The following is a 15,709-nucleotide window of genomic DNA, read 5'->3' as shown; positions in this document are numbered from 1 at the left end:
GTTGACTCATAAATTCCATAAACCTGATGGATAATGTTCCCTATTTTTCTATTTTTTATCTTATCTTAGTGAATGGTGTAAGATATTGGTCTATACCTAGTTTCTGCAAAACTAGCTCCCAGTTATCCCATCAATTCTTGCCAAATACTAATTTCTTATCCCAAAAATATAAGATTTGTCCAGTACAAGATTACTATAATCTTTTACTTCTGTTTGCTGTGTGTCTTCTCTGTTCCACTGATCTACCTTTCAATTTCTTAGCCAATAAGAGAAAGTTCACTGCTTTTACCCTATTTTTCCATTTCTCTTAGTATTATCCTCCTTTTTACTCCTAATTTTTTATATTTTTTGACATATCATCCTATAAAGTTAACTACTCTACCCTCTAAGTAGACTTCTTCTAGCTACTCTGATGATGATAGACAATTTTTATTTATTTTTTATTTTTTTATTGAAGACTGATCAGATTTTATTTATAACAATATTACTGTTAGTTTAATTCTGTACCAGTTGGTCTTTAAAAAATAGAACAACCTGTTGTGTTGACTTGAGTTTTTATAAAGGAGATGAAAGAAAATAAAAACATCTTTCCTCTGCTGTTTTTGGTCCCCGAAACATGTTTTCACAGGTAGTTAAATAAGTTTGTTTTTTAAGAATCAATGAGTTAAAATTAACTACATTTTTACAGTTTGTTCAATCACTTTTTGAGATGAAGGTTTTCCTTTCATCCTCTTTTAACACACATTGCTATTCCCATCCCTCCTCCAATGCAGAGAGCTGCCACTCCACGAGTTCCACCCATCTGCTCCAGTGTATGTAACAGAGTAACAAGAATTCAACACCCTGAGGACCCAATGGGATGTCCCAAAGTTATGGCTCCACCTTGAATGTTGACCTTTTCTGGATTCAATCCGAGCTCCTTTGATACTGCTACAGCCAGGGTTGCAAAGGCTTCATTGATTTCAAATGCATCAACATCATCTAGTGTCCAATTTGCTTTGGCAACAGCCTGCCTGATGGCTGAAATTGGTCTAGATCCCATAATGGAAGGGTCTACACCAACTTGTGACCAGGATACAATCTGTGCCAATGGTGTAAGACCTTGTCTTTCTGCTTCCGATTTCTTCATAAGAACCACAGCAGCAGCTCCATCATCCATTCCTGAAGCATTGGCAGCAGTTATTGTTCCTGATCCATCTGTCAGAAAGCAAGACTTGAGTTTGGATATGGCCTCCAGAGTGCTTCCATGGCGAGGAAATTCATCCGTCTTCACCTCCACAGGTCCTTTTCCAGAAGGCACAGAAACAGGCACAATCTCTTTGTAAAAATAGCCTGCTATTTTAGCATTCTCCTTCCTCTTCTGTGACAAAAGAGCATATCCATCTTGGTCTTCTCTACTCACTTTCCATTTTTGTGCCACATTTTCAGCTGTAATCCCCATGTGGTAGTTGTGGAATGCGTCCGTAAGCCCATCACAGATCACGCTGTCCTTCAAGGGAGTTTCACCTATTTTCAATCCTGTTTTTAAGTGTACAAAATGAGGCACCTTGATCAGGCTCTCCATGCCTCCTGCTATGACAACACTGGACTCTCCAGATCCAATGGACTGAGCCCTGTGAGATTTAAAATAGTGAAGCCCATAAACTGTAGTGATTTAAAATGGTGGAAGATATAAATTGTGATAGATACAAGAGAGGGTGAGTAAATTTGACCGCAGAAAATATGTTTCACTACAGTGTCTTGGTTTTTAAATCAAATATAAGGTGGTCACCAGGGAAATATTCCCAATTATTCAAATACCCAAGTCAACTGGGTTTTATAGAGATTTTAATTAATACAAATGTGGAACTAAAGAAAAGAGAGAAAGAGAGAAAAAGGAAATAAGTATGAAGGGCCTTAAGCCAACATGGCCTAGACCTGAGTCTTAAGAGAGAGAGATCAGTCAGTCAGTCTTTTAACACTCACCACAAGGTCTGCCTAAGCAAAGATTCTAGTGACACCAGGCCAGCATTATCTCAGCTGCTTTCACCAGCTCCCTCCTCCATCTGAATGTTTCAGAATCAGTCCTTCCTCCATCTGAATGTTTCAGAATGAGTCCTCCTCAACCTGAATGTTTCAGAATTGACCTCCTCCTCAATCTGAATGTTTCAGAATGACCTCCAGCTCATATCTGAGCTCTCATTTTTAAGGGCAAAATCTCCTATGTCACCTCCCCTAAGTTCTTCCATCTACCAATCACTGTAGATGTTTTCCAAAAGATAGCTCATTTTGAATTCACAGCTAAGTAGATTAATCTCTTTAGTAAGTCAGAAAAAAAATGCTGCTGTGTCGACTAATTTCATTAAGAGAAAACCTCTGAGTAAGTTTTCACCTTTTAGGTCTAAGTAGTTTATAAGTTTCCCCACCTTTATGGGCACCTAGCATCCCATTGTATCAATTTCAAAAACAGACATGGCGCAAAGAACTCCTTTCCTTTATAAGTATGGTTTTCAAGTACTTTCATTGTTTAGCAAGGAATTTTCTGCCCTAAAGCAGTCTTAAGTATGGGTGGAATCGAGGTCCTCCCATAGCAAGGAGTTTTCTCCCCTAAAGCAGTCTTAAGTAGGGGTGGAGTAGGGATACTCCCATAGCAAGGAGTTTTCACATTCAAGTAGAGTTCTCACTATCTGGTAGGCAATTATTTCAAGTAGGGAATTGGAGGATTCATCAATGTGGAGTAAAATTTTTAACATCCATAAGTCTATGAAATTTTAAAGTTTACAATCCCCCCTGATGATCATTGGGAGACTAGTCTCCCCATTGATCATTTAACATAATCAATTTGTAATCCTAAATGCACTTCTAACTATAGATATACACAATATTCAATTTTCTAAGAAAAATTAGAATAGTGAGAGAGGAAATAGAAAAGAAAAGAAAGCAAAACCAATGTTTTGCTAGGTGCATTGACAGAAAGCCAAATTAGGGGCAGTCCTTTTTTGGCATAAATGTGTACATTTACAATAAATGATCAATCAAAGTTCAGTTCAATCAATCATATTCAAAGTTCATTCTTGATCTTCTTGATGAAGTGTAGGTTTTCTGGCATTTTTCTGCAACAGTTCATTCTCTGGATATAAAAGTTTCAAGCTTCTTTCTTGAAGATCTTTTCTCGAACAAAATCAAACTCTTGAATTTTTTTAAAAAAGTACAATCTTAAACAAAAAATCAAAATTCTTGGATTTTTATAAAAATACAATATCAAACAAAAAAAATCAAAATTCTTAGATTTTAAATTAAAATACAATCCCCCCTGAAGTAGGTGTTAAAAAACATTCAGTTCAACTCAGAATGCAATGTTGAGTTATGGGGGTGTATGAGTCAATTATCAAAAGAAGAGAAAAATAATTTAAAAAATAAGGAAAATTTTTCAAAATAGGCCCTTGTATAGGTCCAATATAAAGTAATTTATATCCCACAAGTTTGTAGGACAGAATGCAGTAATATTTCACTTAGTCATTTGTAGCCAAGACTACAGGAAGTTGCCATAATATAAGAAGAAAAGTAACTAGAATTCTATTTTGATAGGGAAATGTCATTCCCTCGTATGATTTTTTTTTGGTCATTCTCAGGGATATAGGGAGCCAGCATGATAGTCAAACTTGTACTTGTATGAGTACTTCACAGAGAGTGTAGATACAAGGAAGTCCTACGACTTAATGTATGTCAAGCATCGCAACCTCGAGTCTCACATTAGTATTTCCTGTGTGCTCTTTTTGGCACTATTCAGGTTAAGTCTGTGCTCCTTATTTTTTATCCCATTTTCTGGAATCAGAAACAAACATTAATCACAGTCCTATAATATTTTATCAATAAATGGCAGGTTCCCATAGTTTAAAGCTTGTGCATTGACATTATAGCAAGAATATATCTATTAACTTGTATTACTGTAGAAAAAAAAATATTAATATTAATTATGTGTACCTTCAGTACAAAAAATGAGAAATAATCAAATATTCTAATCAAAATAAAGAAAAGCAATAATAAAAAATTGGGAAAAAATCAGTAATTCAATGTGTTCTCAAAAAACAGCATCCATTTGTTTATGGATTATTATCTCCAATGCATGCAATAGGTTTCAGTCAATCAGTCTCAGCAGAAGATGCTTTCTTCACATGTGAGCAGTGAATCCAAGAGTCCTTTTCTCCAATCTTTATGGATGTTGGAGTAGTTAACAATATTTGGAATGGTCCTTCCCACGAAGGCTGAGTTGCTCCAGTACGCTTGAAATTCTTAATATAAACTTTATCTTCTGGATTCAGGTCATGCAGAGAAAAGTCTAGTGGTCCAGCTTGTACTGCAGCTCTGGATTCATGAAGTTCACGTAGTTTGTGCTGTAACTCCTGTATATAGGAAGCAATAGTAATATCTCCCCCTAATAGTGAGGTATATGCCGGGGAAAAAGGCTTAGCCTGTATAGGCGGATGTCCAAAAAGCCTCTCAAATGGTGAAATATGTAAGTCTCCTCTAGGCCTGCTTCTAAGATAAAATAGGGCCAGAGGGAGAATTTCAGGCCATTTTAAATGGGTCTCAGTGCATAATTTGCCCATCATAGTTTTAAGTTCTTTGTTCATCCTCTCTACTTGGCCTAAGATCTGGGGATGATATGGAACATGAAATTTGGGAGTTATTCCCAAACAAGAATATATCTGATTTAGAACAGAATCAGTAAAATGACTCCCCCTATAGGAATCAATATGTGCTGGCAGGCCAAAATGAGGAATAATTTCCTTTAAAAGTATCTTTGCAACAAAATCCGCCCTGGCTCGGGTCGCAGGAAATGCTTCCGGCCATCTGGTTAGTTGATCTACTATGACCAGACAAAATTTATAACATCCAGCCTTTGGCATCATTATGAAATCTATCTGTAGATGTTCAAAAGGTGTGTAAGCCAGAGGACACCCACCAAAGGCTTTTCCACGAAATGCATGTTGGTTATATGCCTGGCAGGTAGAGCAGGCTGAACACCCTTTAGAGGCTATGGTAGTTATACCAGGGGCTATCCATACTCTCTTAACAGAGTCCACGATGCCCTGGGTGCCAAAATGACCATTTTTATGAATAGATTGGCAAATTTGGTGATAGAAACTTCTAGGGAGCAGGGGTTTTCCTTCAGATGACACCCATACTCCATTAATTTGTTTTGCTTTGAATTTTTGTTTCCATTTTTCCACTTCCTTTTCATTATAGGAAAGTGGTAAATTTAAATCATTAGTAGTTATTAATGTTAAAATTAATTCAGGCCCTTCTATAGCTGCTAGCTTTGCAGTGGCATCTGCTCGATCATTTCCTCTAGAGACAGGGTCAGAGCCACCTGTATGGGCAGAGCAATGAATTACAGCTAGGGCTTTAGGCAGTTTGAGAGCAGAAAGAACTTCATTAATAATTTCTGCATTAGCTATAGATTTTCCAGCTCAGGTTAAGAATCCGTTCTGGAGAGCTTTGAGGCCTGATCCACAGATCATTTGACAGCTCCAAGCTGGCAGGACTTAGGGGATTCCAGCTCCCACATTGGACTGTTGAACAGGATTTTGGCCACATCCTGCTGACAAAACATGCCCCAAAATAACCTCGGACACATCTTCTGGAGTAACAGAGGCCATTTTTAGAACTTTCTTAATGACAGCAGAGCCCAGCTCATGGACAGGGACAGTAGATAAAGAAACATTAAAGGACCCTATCACAGTCCTGGCTGTGGAGACAATGACCACAGGATCTAAGCCTGTGCTCATCTTCCAGCTGGTCTTGGGCGGCGGGGGCAGCGGAGGCTAGAGCTGTTCAGCTGCAGGGCTTCCACTCGAGGGTGCTCAAGTCTCGACTGTCGGTGGCAGAGTGGGGTGCTGGTACTGATTCTTGGGGTCCTGCCTTCCGATAGACAATTTTTAAGAGTTAACAATATCATCTTTTTCATATAGGAATATAAATCATTTGAACTTATTGGGTCCCTTAATTTTTTCTTCTTAATTACCTTTTGGTGATTCTTTTGAGTTCTGTATTTAGGCATCAAATTTTTGTTAAAGTCTGGTATTTTCTTCAGGAATGCTTGGGAATCTTCTATTTTATTAAATGACCATACTTTCTCTTGCAAGAATATACTCATTTTGGGGGGCAGCTGGGTGGCCCAGTGGATTGAGAGCCAGGCCTAGAGACGGGATGTCCTAGGTTCAAATCTGGCCTCAGACACTTCCCAGCTGTGTGACCCTGGGCAAGTCACTTGACCCCCATTGCCTAGCCCTTACCACTCTTCTGCCTTGGAGCCAATACACAGTATTGACTCCAAGACGGAAGGTAAGGGTTTAAAAAAAAAACATGCTCATTTTTGCTGGATAGTTGATTCTTGGTTGTAAATCTAGTTCCCTTGCTTTCTGGAATAATAAATATCATGCCTTCTGGTCCTTCAATGTGGATGCAGCCAGGTCCTACATAATCCTGACTGTAGTTCCATGATATTTGAATTGTTTTTTTTTTATCTATTTATCTTTTTATCAAAGATACTTTGTAGTATCTTTTCCTTGGTCTGGAAGTTCCTGAACTTGGCTATAACATTCCTGGGCATTGTCATTTGGAGATTTAATGCAGGAGGTGATCTGCGGATTGTTTCAATCTCTACTTTATCCTCTTATTCAAGAATGTCAGGGCAGTTTTTTGTATAATTTTCTGTAGAATGATGTCCAGGCTTTTTCTTTGGTCATGAATTTCAGGTAGTCCAATAATTCTCAAACTGTCTCTCCTCAATCTATTTTCCATTTTTGTTGTTTTATGAATGAGGTGTTTCATATTTTCCTCAATTTTTTTATTCTTTTGATTTTGTATTTTAGATTCTTGCTGCCTTGTGAAGTCATTTGCTTATAATTGTTCAGTTCTAATTTTCAAAGACTGAATTTCATCCCTGAATTTTTGATCCTCCTTTTCCTTTTTATCTATTTTTCTTTGTAAGTCCTTTTTAAAAAATCTTTTACTTTCTTTGTCTAATTTTTGAATTGGTCAATTCTGGCTTTAAGAAAACTATTTTCTTGTTTTGGTTCATGTGCCTCTGTTTCCATATGATCTATTTGGCTTTTTAAATTCTTCCCCCAATTTTCTTCAAACTCTATTAATTGTTTTTTGAATTGTATTTTGAATTCTTCCAGAGACTGAGTCCAATTAGCTAGAGTTTCTGAGTTTTTGCTTAGTGTTCCTTGGTTCTCCTTTGTTCTATTTGTTCTTTGTTCATTATCCAAATAGAAATTGTCAATTGTAATTTCTTTTTTTTTCTATTGTTTACTCATTTTTCTCCCTTCTTTCCCCCTCCTTATTGACTCTATTCTTTTTCCTCTGTTTATTTGCTGGATATCTGAGTTTGGGTTTTTCTGCCCTGATGGGACTTTTTCTCTGCTTCTATAATCTTTTATTTTTTAAGACCTTACCTTCCTTCTTAGAATCAAAGGTATTCCTTCCAAGATAGAAGAGAAGTAAGGGCTATGCAAGGAGGGTTAAATGACTTTCCAAGAGTCACATAGCTCAGAAGTGTCTGCAACTGGATTTGAGACATATATCTTTTTGTTAAATTATGCTTTCTTTATTGCAGGGAGGGGAGAAATTGAGACAGTTACCTGGGAATTTTAATGTAACAAAGAAACAAGTGAATTAATTTAAATTTATGAATAAGAAACTGTGCCATATGAGGATAAGTAGAAATGGCAATTTGATCTAAATCTAATCTAAAATCTAATCTAAAGCTAAAATCTAAATCTTTAATCTAAAAAAAGAAAAGACTCAGAAGGGACCCAATGTTTGAAAAGATGTTAAAGAGCTAAAGGGAGGTTATATTTGATATATTTGGATCAAGAGATAAAACTAGGATCAATAGAATGGAAGTTGACAAAAGACAGCTTTAAGCTTCATTTAAGACAAAAACCAAACATTTTGAGCTATCCAAAAATGGAATGGATTGTTTCAGAGTAGACTCATTTATTTACTATTTGCTACAGGGTTGTTTTTTTTAATGGATTGTGAATTTGTTGGGCATGTTGCAAATGATTCTTGTGGACACATAAGTTAGACTATATGGACACTGAGGTCCATCATAACTCAGGAAACAAAAGGAGAAATGATGAAAGACTATAGAGAAGAGTCTTTTAATTTTATTTTATTATTTTTTCTGTTCCCTTATCTTTATTTTATTTTTAAAAATCTTCCCCATGGTTACATGATTCATGTTCTTTCCTTTCCCTCTTCTCTCTCCACCCCCCCCCCATCAGAGTTGACAAGCAATTCCACTGGGTTATACATACACTATTATTCAAAACCCATTTCCATATTACTATTCCTTTTTGTAATATAGTAATATTAAGTGAGGTAAACCAAGTCATTGACCAGAAAAACCTGTTTTTGTTTTTTTCTGGGAAATTAGAAATCAGAACTGAGCTTTCCTGTGAATGTCAGTCAGCTCAAAATAGTTAGAATCCATGAGAAAATAACTCCCTTAGTGCTGGCAGCTAGGAGAAGATATATATATATATATAAGGAATGCCTGATACCCTATGCCACTGGCCAATATAGCTTCTAGATGATAAGGCTGCTTGCTCCATCAAGATCATGTCTCATAATGAACATTATTTGCTTTGTATTTTGCACCCTATAAAAACTGCATTGTAATTTCAGTCTAGTGGAACTTTCACTAGGAAGGTTGTCCTGACCAGTTAGGTAAGCATTATTAATCAATAGATTAATAAATGAATATTGGTTCCATTAATTGAACTTCTGGGTGTCAGGACTTCCTTTATGAAGTGCATCACTTCAAATATTTTAAAACCAAAATCCCAAATGCTATACACATATAAACAAGTGATAAATCATGTTTTCTACTGGAAGTCTACTCTCACATTTCTTTTTTTAGATGTGGATAGCATCTTTCTCATAAGTCCCTCAGGGTTGTCCTGGATCTTTGCATTGCTGCTAGGAGAGAAGTCCATTACATTTGAATGTGCCACAGTGTATCAGTCTCTGTGTATAATGTTCTCCTGGTTCTGCTCCTTTCACTTCACATCAATTCATATAGGTGTTTCCAGTTCTTATAGAAATCAATCATTATTCTATCACCATTATATATCACAATTTGTTCAGCCATTTCCCAATTAAGGAATATCCCCCCATTTTCCAACTTTTTGCCACCACCAAAAGTAGTCCAGGTAGAAATATTGTTCTACTAACAGATCCTTTTCCATTTTTTTTTATCTCTTTGAGACTGAGACACAAGCATAGTAGTGGTATTGGTGGATCAAAGGGTATGCATATATATATAAACTTTTATCTTAAGTCTTAGAATCAATACTATGTATTGATTCCAAGGCAGAATAGTGGTAAGGCCTAGGGAATGCAGGTTTAGTGATTTGACCAAGGTCACACAACCAGGAAGTATCTGAGGCCAGATTTGACCATAGGGCCTTCCATCTCTAGGCCTGGCTCTCAATCCACTGAGCCATCTAGCTGTCACTCATTCATTCTTTTAAAACCCTTTGGGCATAATTCCAAATTGTCTTCCAGAATGGTTGGATTAATTCACAAGCCCACCAGCAATGCATTAGTGTCCCAATTTTACCACATCCCTTCCAACATTCATTATTTTTCTTTACTGTCATATTTGCCACTCTGCTACAGAAGACTCTTTTTAAAAAAAATATTTAATTAAGAAAATTTTTCCATGGTTAAATGATTCATGTTCTTTCTCTGCCTCCTCCCACTCCCCTCCCATAGCCAATAAGCAATTCCACTGGGTTTTACATAAGTCATTGATCAAGTTCTATTTCCATATTGTTGATATTTGTACTAGGATGATCATTTAGATGCTCCATCCCCAGTCATATCCCCATTGACATATGTGATTAAGCAGTTGTTTTTCCTCTGTATTTCTACTCCCACTGTTCTTTCTCTGGATGTGGATAGCATTCTTTCTCATAGGTCCCTCAGAAATGTCTTGGATCATTGCATTACTGCTAGTAGAAAAGTTCATTACATCTGATTGTGCTGCAGTGTATCTGTCTCTGTATAATGTTATCATGGTTCTGCTCCTTTCACTCTGTATTAATTCCTGGAGGCTGTTCCAGTTCACATGGAATTCCTCAGGTACCACAATTTGTTTAGCCATTCCCCGATCAAAGGGCATCCGCTCATGTTCCAATTTTTTTTTCCACCACAAAGTGACATTATAAATATTTTTGCACAGATATTTTTCCTTATTATATCTTTGGGGTATAAATCCAGCAGTTGTATTGATGGATCAAAGGCCAGGCAGTCTTTTAGTACTTTTTCGGCATAGTTCCAAATTGCCGTCCAGAATGGTTGCTTCAGTTCACAACTCCACCAACAATGCATTCTAAATTCTAAAAAAAATAAAAAATAAATTCTAAATGTCTCAATTTTGCCACATCTCTTCCAACATTTAATACTTTCATTTTCTGACATGTTAGCTAATCTCTTATGTGTGAGGTGGTACCTCAGAGTTGTTTTCATGTGCATTTCTCTACTTATAAGACATTTAGAACACTTTTTCATGTGCTTATTGATAGTTTTGATTTCTTTATCTTAAAATTGTCTATTCATGTCTGTTGCCCTTTTATCAATTGGGGAATGACTTGCTTTTTTTGTACAATTGATTTAGCTACTTATAAATATGAGTAATTAGACCTTTATCAGAGATTTTTATTAAAAAAAATCATTTCCCAATTTGTTGCTTCCCTTCTAATTCTGGTTGCATTGGTTTTCTTTGTACAAAAAAATTTAATTTAATGTAATCAAAATTATTTATTTTATATTTTGTATTTTTTCTAATTCTTTCTTGATCTTAAAATCTTTTCTTTCCCAAAGATCTGAAAAGAATACTGTTCTATGTTTAGCTAATTTACTTATAGTTTGCTTCTTTATATTCAAGTCATTCACCCATTCTGAGTTTATCTTGGTGTAGGGTGTTGTAATAGTTAAAATGGTTTAGGCCTTAAACTGTGATGATTAAAATAGTGGAAGACTTAATTTATAGTAGATAAAAGAGTGGATGAGCAAATTGTGACCGCAGAAAATATGTTTTCACTACAGTTTCTTGTTTTTTAAAATCAAATATAAGGTGGTCGCCAGGGAAATATTCCCAATTATTCAAATATACCCAAGTCAGCTGGGTTTATAGAGATTTTAATTAATACAAATGAGGAATTAAAGAGAGAGAGAGAGAGAGAGAGAGAGAGAGAGAGAGAGAGAGAGAGAGAGAGAAAGGGGAATAATGAGAAAAGTATAGGCCAGCCCAGGCAGCCCTGGCCAACCCAGGCCTAAGCCCTTAAGAGAAAGATCAGTCAGTCCTTAATCACTCACCACAAGATTTGTCCAAGCAAGGATTCTAGTGACACCAGGCCAGCATCATCTCAGCTTCCTCCACCAGCTCAATCCTCAATCTGAATGACCCTCTGAATGAATCTGAGTTCCTATTTAAAGGGCATTTTTCTCCTTTGTCACCTCCCCTAAGTCCTTATATCTACCAATCACAGTAGACGTTTTTCAAAGGACAGACCATTCTTAGTTCACACATGAGTAGACTAATCTTTTGAGTAATTCACTCCTGAGTGTAGACTAGATTCTCTGAGTAAGTTTTCACCTCTTTGTTCCTTGTAAATTCACAAGTTGCCTGACCTTTATAGGTACTTAGCACCCCTTTGTATTAGTCCTAAAATAGGCATAGCTTAAAGAACTTTTGTCCTACTATAAGTATGGGTTTAAGTATCTTTCATTGTTCAGCAAGGAGTTTCTTCCCCTAAAGCAGGCTTAAGTAGGGGTGGAGTAGAGGTCTCACATTCCTGATCTAAGTACCTTCACTGCCCAAATGGGGAATGGTCCCAATGGGGAATTTTTTAAGGTTTACAATCCTAATCTTATGAAGTAGGGTCTTAGAAATTTTAAGGTTCACAGTATGAGATGTTGATCTAAACCCAATACCTCCCATACTGTTTTCAAATTTTCCCAGCAGTTTTGTCAAATACTGGATTTTTGTCCCAAAGGCTGGGTATTTGGGTTTATCATAGACTGTCTTGCTGAAGTCATTTATTCTAAGTGAATTCCACTGATTCTCTCTTCTTTCTCTGAACCAGTACCATATGGTTTTGATGACCACTGCTTTATAGTACAGTTTTAAGATCTGGTACTGCTAGGCCCCTATCCTTCACATTTTGTTTTGATTATTTCCCTTAATATTCTTGATCTTTTGTTCTTCCAAATGAACTTTCTTATAGTTTTTTTCTAATTCAGTAAAAATGTTTCTTGGTAGTTTGATGGATATGGCACTGAATAAGTAAATTCATTTGTATAGGATGGTCATTTTTATTATGTTAGTTCATCCTACCCATGAGCAATTAATTATTTTCCAATTGTTTAGATATAGTTTTAATTGTGTGGAATGTATTTTGTAATTGTGTTCATATAATTCCTGTGTTTTTCTTGGAAAATAGATTCATAAATATTTTATCTAGGGGGATTTTAAATGGAATTTCTCTTTCTAACTCTTACTGCTGAGATATCATGGAAATATATAGAAATGCTGATGATTTATGTGGATTTATTTTGTATTCTACAACTTTGCTAAAGTAGTTTATTATTTCCACTAGTTTCTTAGTTCCTAGGATTCTTTAAGTAGACCATCATATCATCCACAAAGAGTGATAGGTTGGTCTTCTCATTGCCAATTTTAATACTTTCCATTTCTTTTTCTTCTCTAATTGCTACTTTTAGTGTATCCAGTACCACAGCAAATAATAGAGATCATAATGGGCATTCTTGTTTCACTCCTGATCTTATTGGGAAAGGTACTAATTTATCCCTATTGCAGATGATGCTTACTGATGGTTTTAAATATATATTGTTTATTATTTTTAGGAAAGACCCTTCTATTCCTATGCTTTCTAGTGTTTTCAGTAGAAATGAGTGTTGTATTTTTTCAAAGGCTTTTTCTGCATATATTGAGATAATCATGTGATTTTTGTTGCTTTGCTTGTTTATGTGGTCAATTATGTGCATGGTTTTCCCAATATTGAACCATCCTTGCATTCCTGGTATAAATCCCACCTGATCATAATGAATAACTCCCGTGATCACTTGCTGCAGTCTTTGTGCTAGTATCCAATTTAAGATTTTTGCATCTATGTTCATTAAGGAGATTGTTCTATAGTTTTCTTTCTCTATTTTTGACCTGCCTGGCTTTGGAATAAGTACCATATTTGTGTCATAAAAGGAATTTGGTAGAACTCCTTCTTTGCTTATTATGCCAACTGGTTTGTATAATATTGGGATTAGTTATTCTTTGAATATTTGATAGAATTCCTTTGTGAATCCATCTGGTCCTGGGGATTTTTTCTTAGGGAGTTCTTTGTTGGCTTGTCCAATTTCTCTTTCTGATATGGGGTTAATATTCTATTTCTTCTTCTGTTAATCTAGGCAATTTATATTTTTGAAAATATACATCCATATCACTTATATTGCTGTTTTTATTGCCACATAATTGGGAAAAATAGTTTTTAATGATTGTTTTAATTTCCTCTTCATTAGTGATGAGGTGACCCTTTTCATCTTTGATATTGTTAATTTGTTTTTTGCTTTCTTTTTTTAGTAGATCTATTTCATTTGTGTGTGCATTTGGTTTTTTTTTGCAAAGTACCAGCTTCTAGTCTTAATTATTAATCCAATAGTTCTTTCACTTTCAATTTTATTAATTTCTCCTTTAATTTTTAGGATTTCTAATTTAATTTTTATCTGGGGATTTTTAACTTGTTCTCTTTCTAGGTTTTTTAATTCCCAATTCATTGACCTCTGTCCTCCCTAATTTGTTAATATATGCACTCAAGGATACAAATTTCCCCCCCAGGTACTTCTTTGGCTGCAGCCCATAGATTTTGATAGAATGTCTCATCATTGTCATTTTCTACAAAAAAATTATTAATTGTTTTTATTATTTGTTCTTCAACAGATTTTGGAGAATCATATTATTTAATTTCCAATTAATTTTTGATTTGCCTCTCCTTGTATCCTTACTAATTAGTATTTTATTACATTATGATCTGAAAAGTTTGCATTTGTTATTTCTGCTCTTTTGTAGTTTTTTTTTTTGCCATTTTTATGCCCTAATATGTGGTCAATCTTTGAGAATATACCATGTAATGCTGAAAAGAAGGTGTATTCCTTTTTGTCCCTATTTATTTTTCTCCACATATCTATTCACTCTATTTTTTCTAAGATTTTATTCACATCTTTCTTATTTATTTTTTTGGTTTGTTTTGTCTAGATATGATAGAGAAAGGTTCAGAAAGAAGGATCTTTTTAAAGAGAGGCAAGCAAAGGTGAAACTCTGAAAACAGTTTTGAGAGTATTGCACCATTCTAGGGGAAGAAACTCAACTATTCCTGGGTAGACATTTCCTGCACAGTGCTGTAAATTACTGAGACTTCATAGGTTACGTCTTGGGAAATATTGTTACTTCCTATATAATCAAATTCAAATTCTTTTCCCTCTAGGAATGATTGTGCTTATAAAAGAAACTGGTGGTTATCCTTAGTGGGTTCTAGATGCTGAAACTACCAGATCATTAGATTAAAGCCTATGATTCAGAATTAAGTAATAGGTCCTTAATATGTACTTAAAATAGGGCCTACCCCATAGTAGGAGTTTAATAAATTTTTATTGATTGATTGATGAATGTAAGGAGAAAACCTTTGAAAAAAAGAGTTAAATCCGCTTTTCTAGAATTTGCATCATTTGTAGCCTGTAGAGCCAAACAGAATATAAGTATTTCCTCTCCAATTGATAGCCCTTCAAATACTCAAAGACAGCTATTACATTCATCTCTTTTCATACATACCTCCTTTTAATGGCCCTCATAATGGTAGATTTTAAGGTCCATCACTGTACTAGTAATTGATTCTTGGATGAGATATTGTAATGTCTTGGGTAAGCAGCCTAGTAACCAGAGTCTAAGGATTGGATTTGAAAGGCATATTGGAGAAAAATATCCTTCAGGGGGTCAATCCCCCCTTTCTCCCCACCCCACATTAATAGATCTTAGAAAGTCTGCCTGGAGTAGTTAAAAGGGGCTTCTGAGTTAAATTCATAGTCAGAAAGAGTCAGCTAATTTTCTCTCTGCCAGCAAATGCCAGTTCTTGCCTTTTTCTTTTGGCATATTGTGAGTCATAAAGTAATGGGGTTATGAATAAGCCAAAACCATAATAAACTTTAATGAAAAATCTGCCAGAGCCCTGTGGAAAAAGTGACTTTTTTCCCCTTGCAAGGCATGTCTGAAAACTATAAGTCTTCCTGTGTATCAGAGTTACCAGTGAGTTTGGTTAATTCTCCTTTCAAAATAATCTTCTTTATTTAAACTCTCTGTCTGAGTTTTGCTCTTGCTCATGAAATAGGAGGAAAAATGAAGTCATTGCATCTTATTTTCCAAAATGGGTGAGTTTGGAGATCTGGTGGTCAGGGCTGAATTCAAGACAATTAGTGGTTTTTCTTTTTGGTCTTTAGTCACATCTATTTCCAGAATTTATTTTGAGGTCTATGATTTTCCTTCCTTCTTTAGGATTATTCTGAGTGATTCAATAGATTCCTATGCACAATAGGAAATCTTACAGATGGTGATGACAGCACAATTAACTAGGACTCAGAT

General features: G+C 35.5%; 1 pseudogene; it reads right to left on the bottom strand.

Moving 5' to 3' along the window:
• Window positions 1–445: 445 nt before the first annotated feature.
• On the bottom strand, window positions 446–5,800 carry LOC100017999 (acetyl-CoA acetyltransferase, cytosolic-like; annotated as a pseudogene).
• Between the last annotated feature and the right edge of the window lie 9,909 nt (window positions 5,801–15,709).

This window comes from Monodelphis domestica, chromosome 6, assembly GCF_027887165.1.
Source record: "Monodelphis domestica isolate mMonDom1 chromosome 6, mMonDom1.pri, whole genome shotgun sequence".
In the NCBI taxonomy this organism is placed as follows: Eukaryota; Metazoa; Chordata; class Mammalia; order Didelphimorphia; family Didelphidae; genus Monodelphis; species Monodelphis domestica.
Note: the sequence above shows the minus strand (reverse complement) of the source record. Positions and strands in the feature narration are given on the sequence as shown.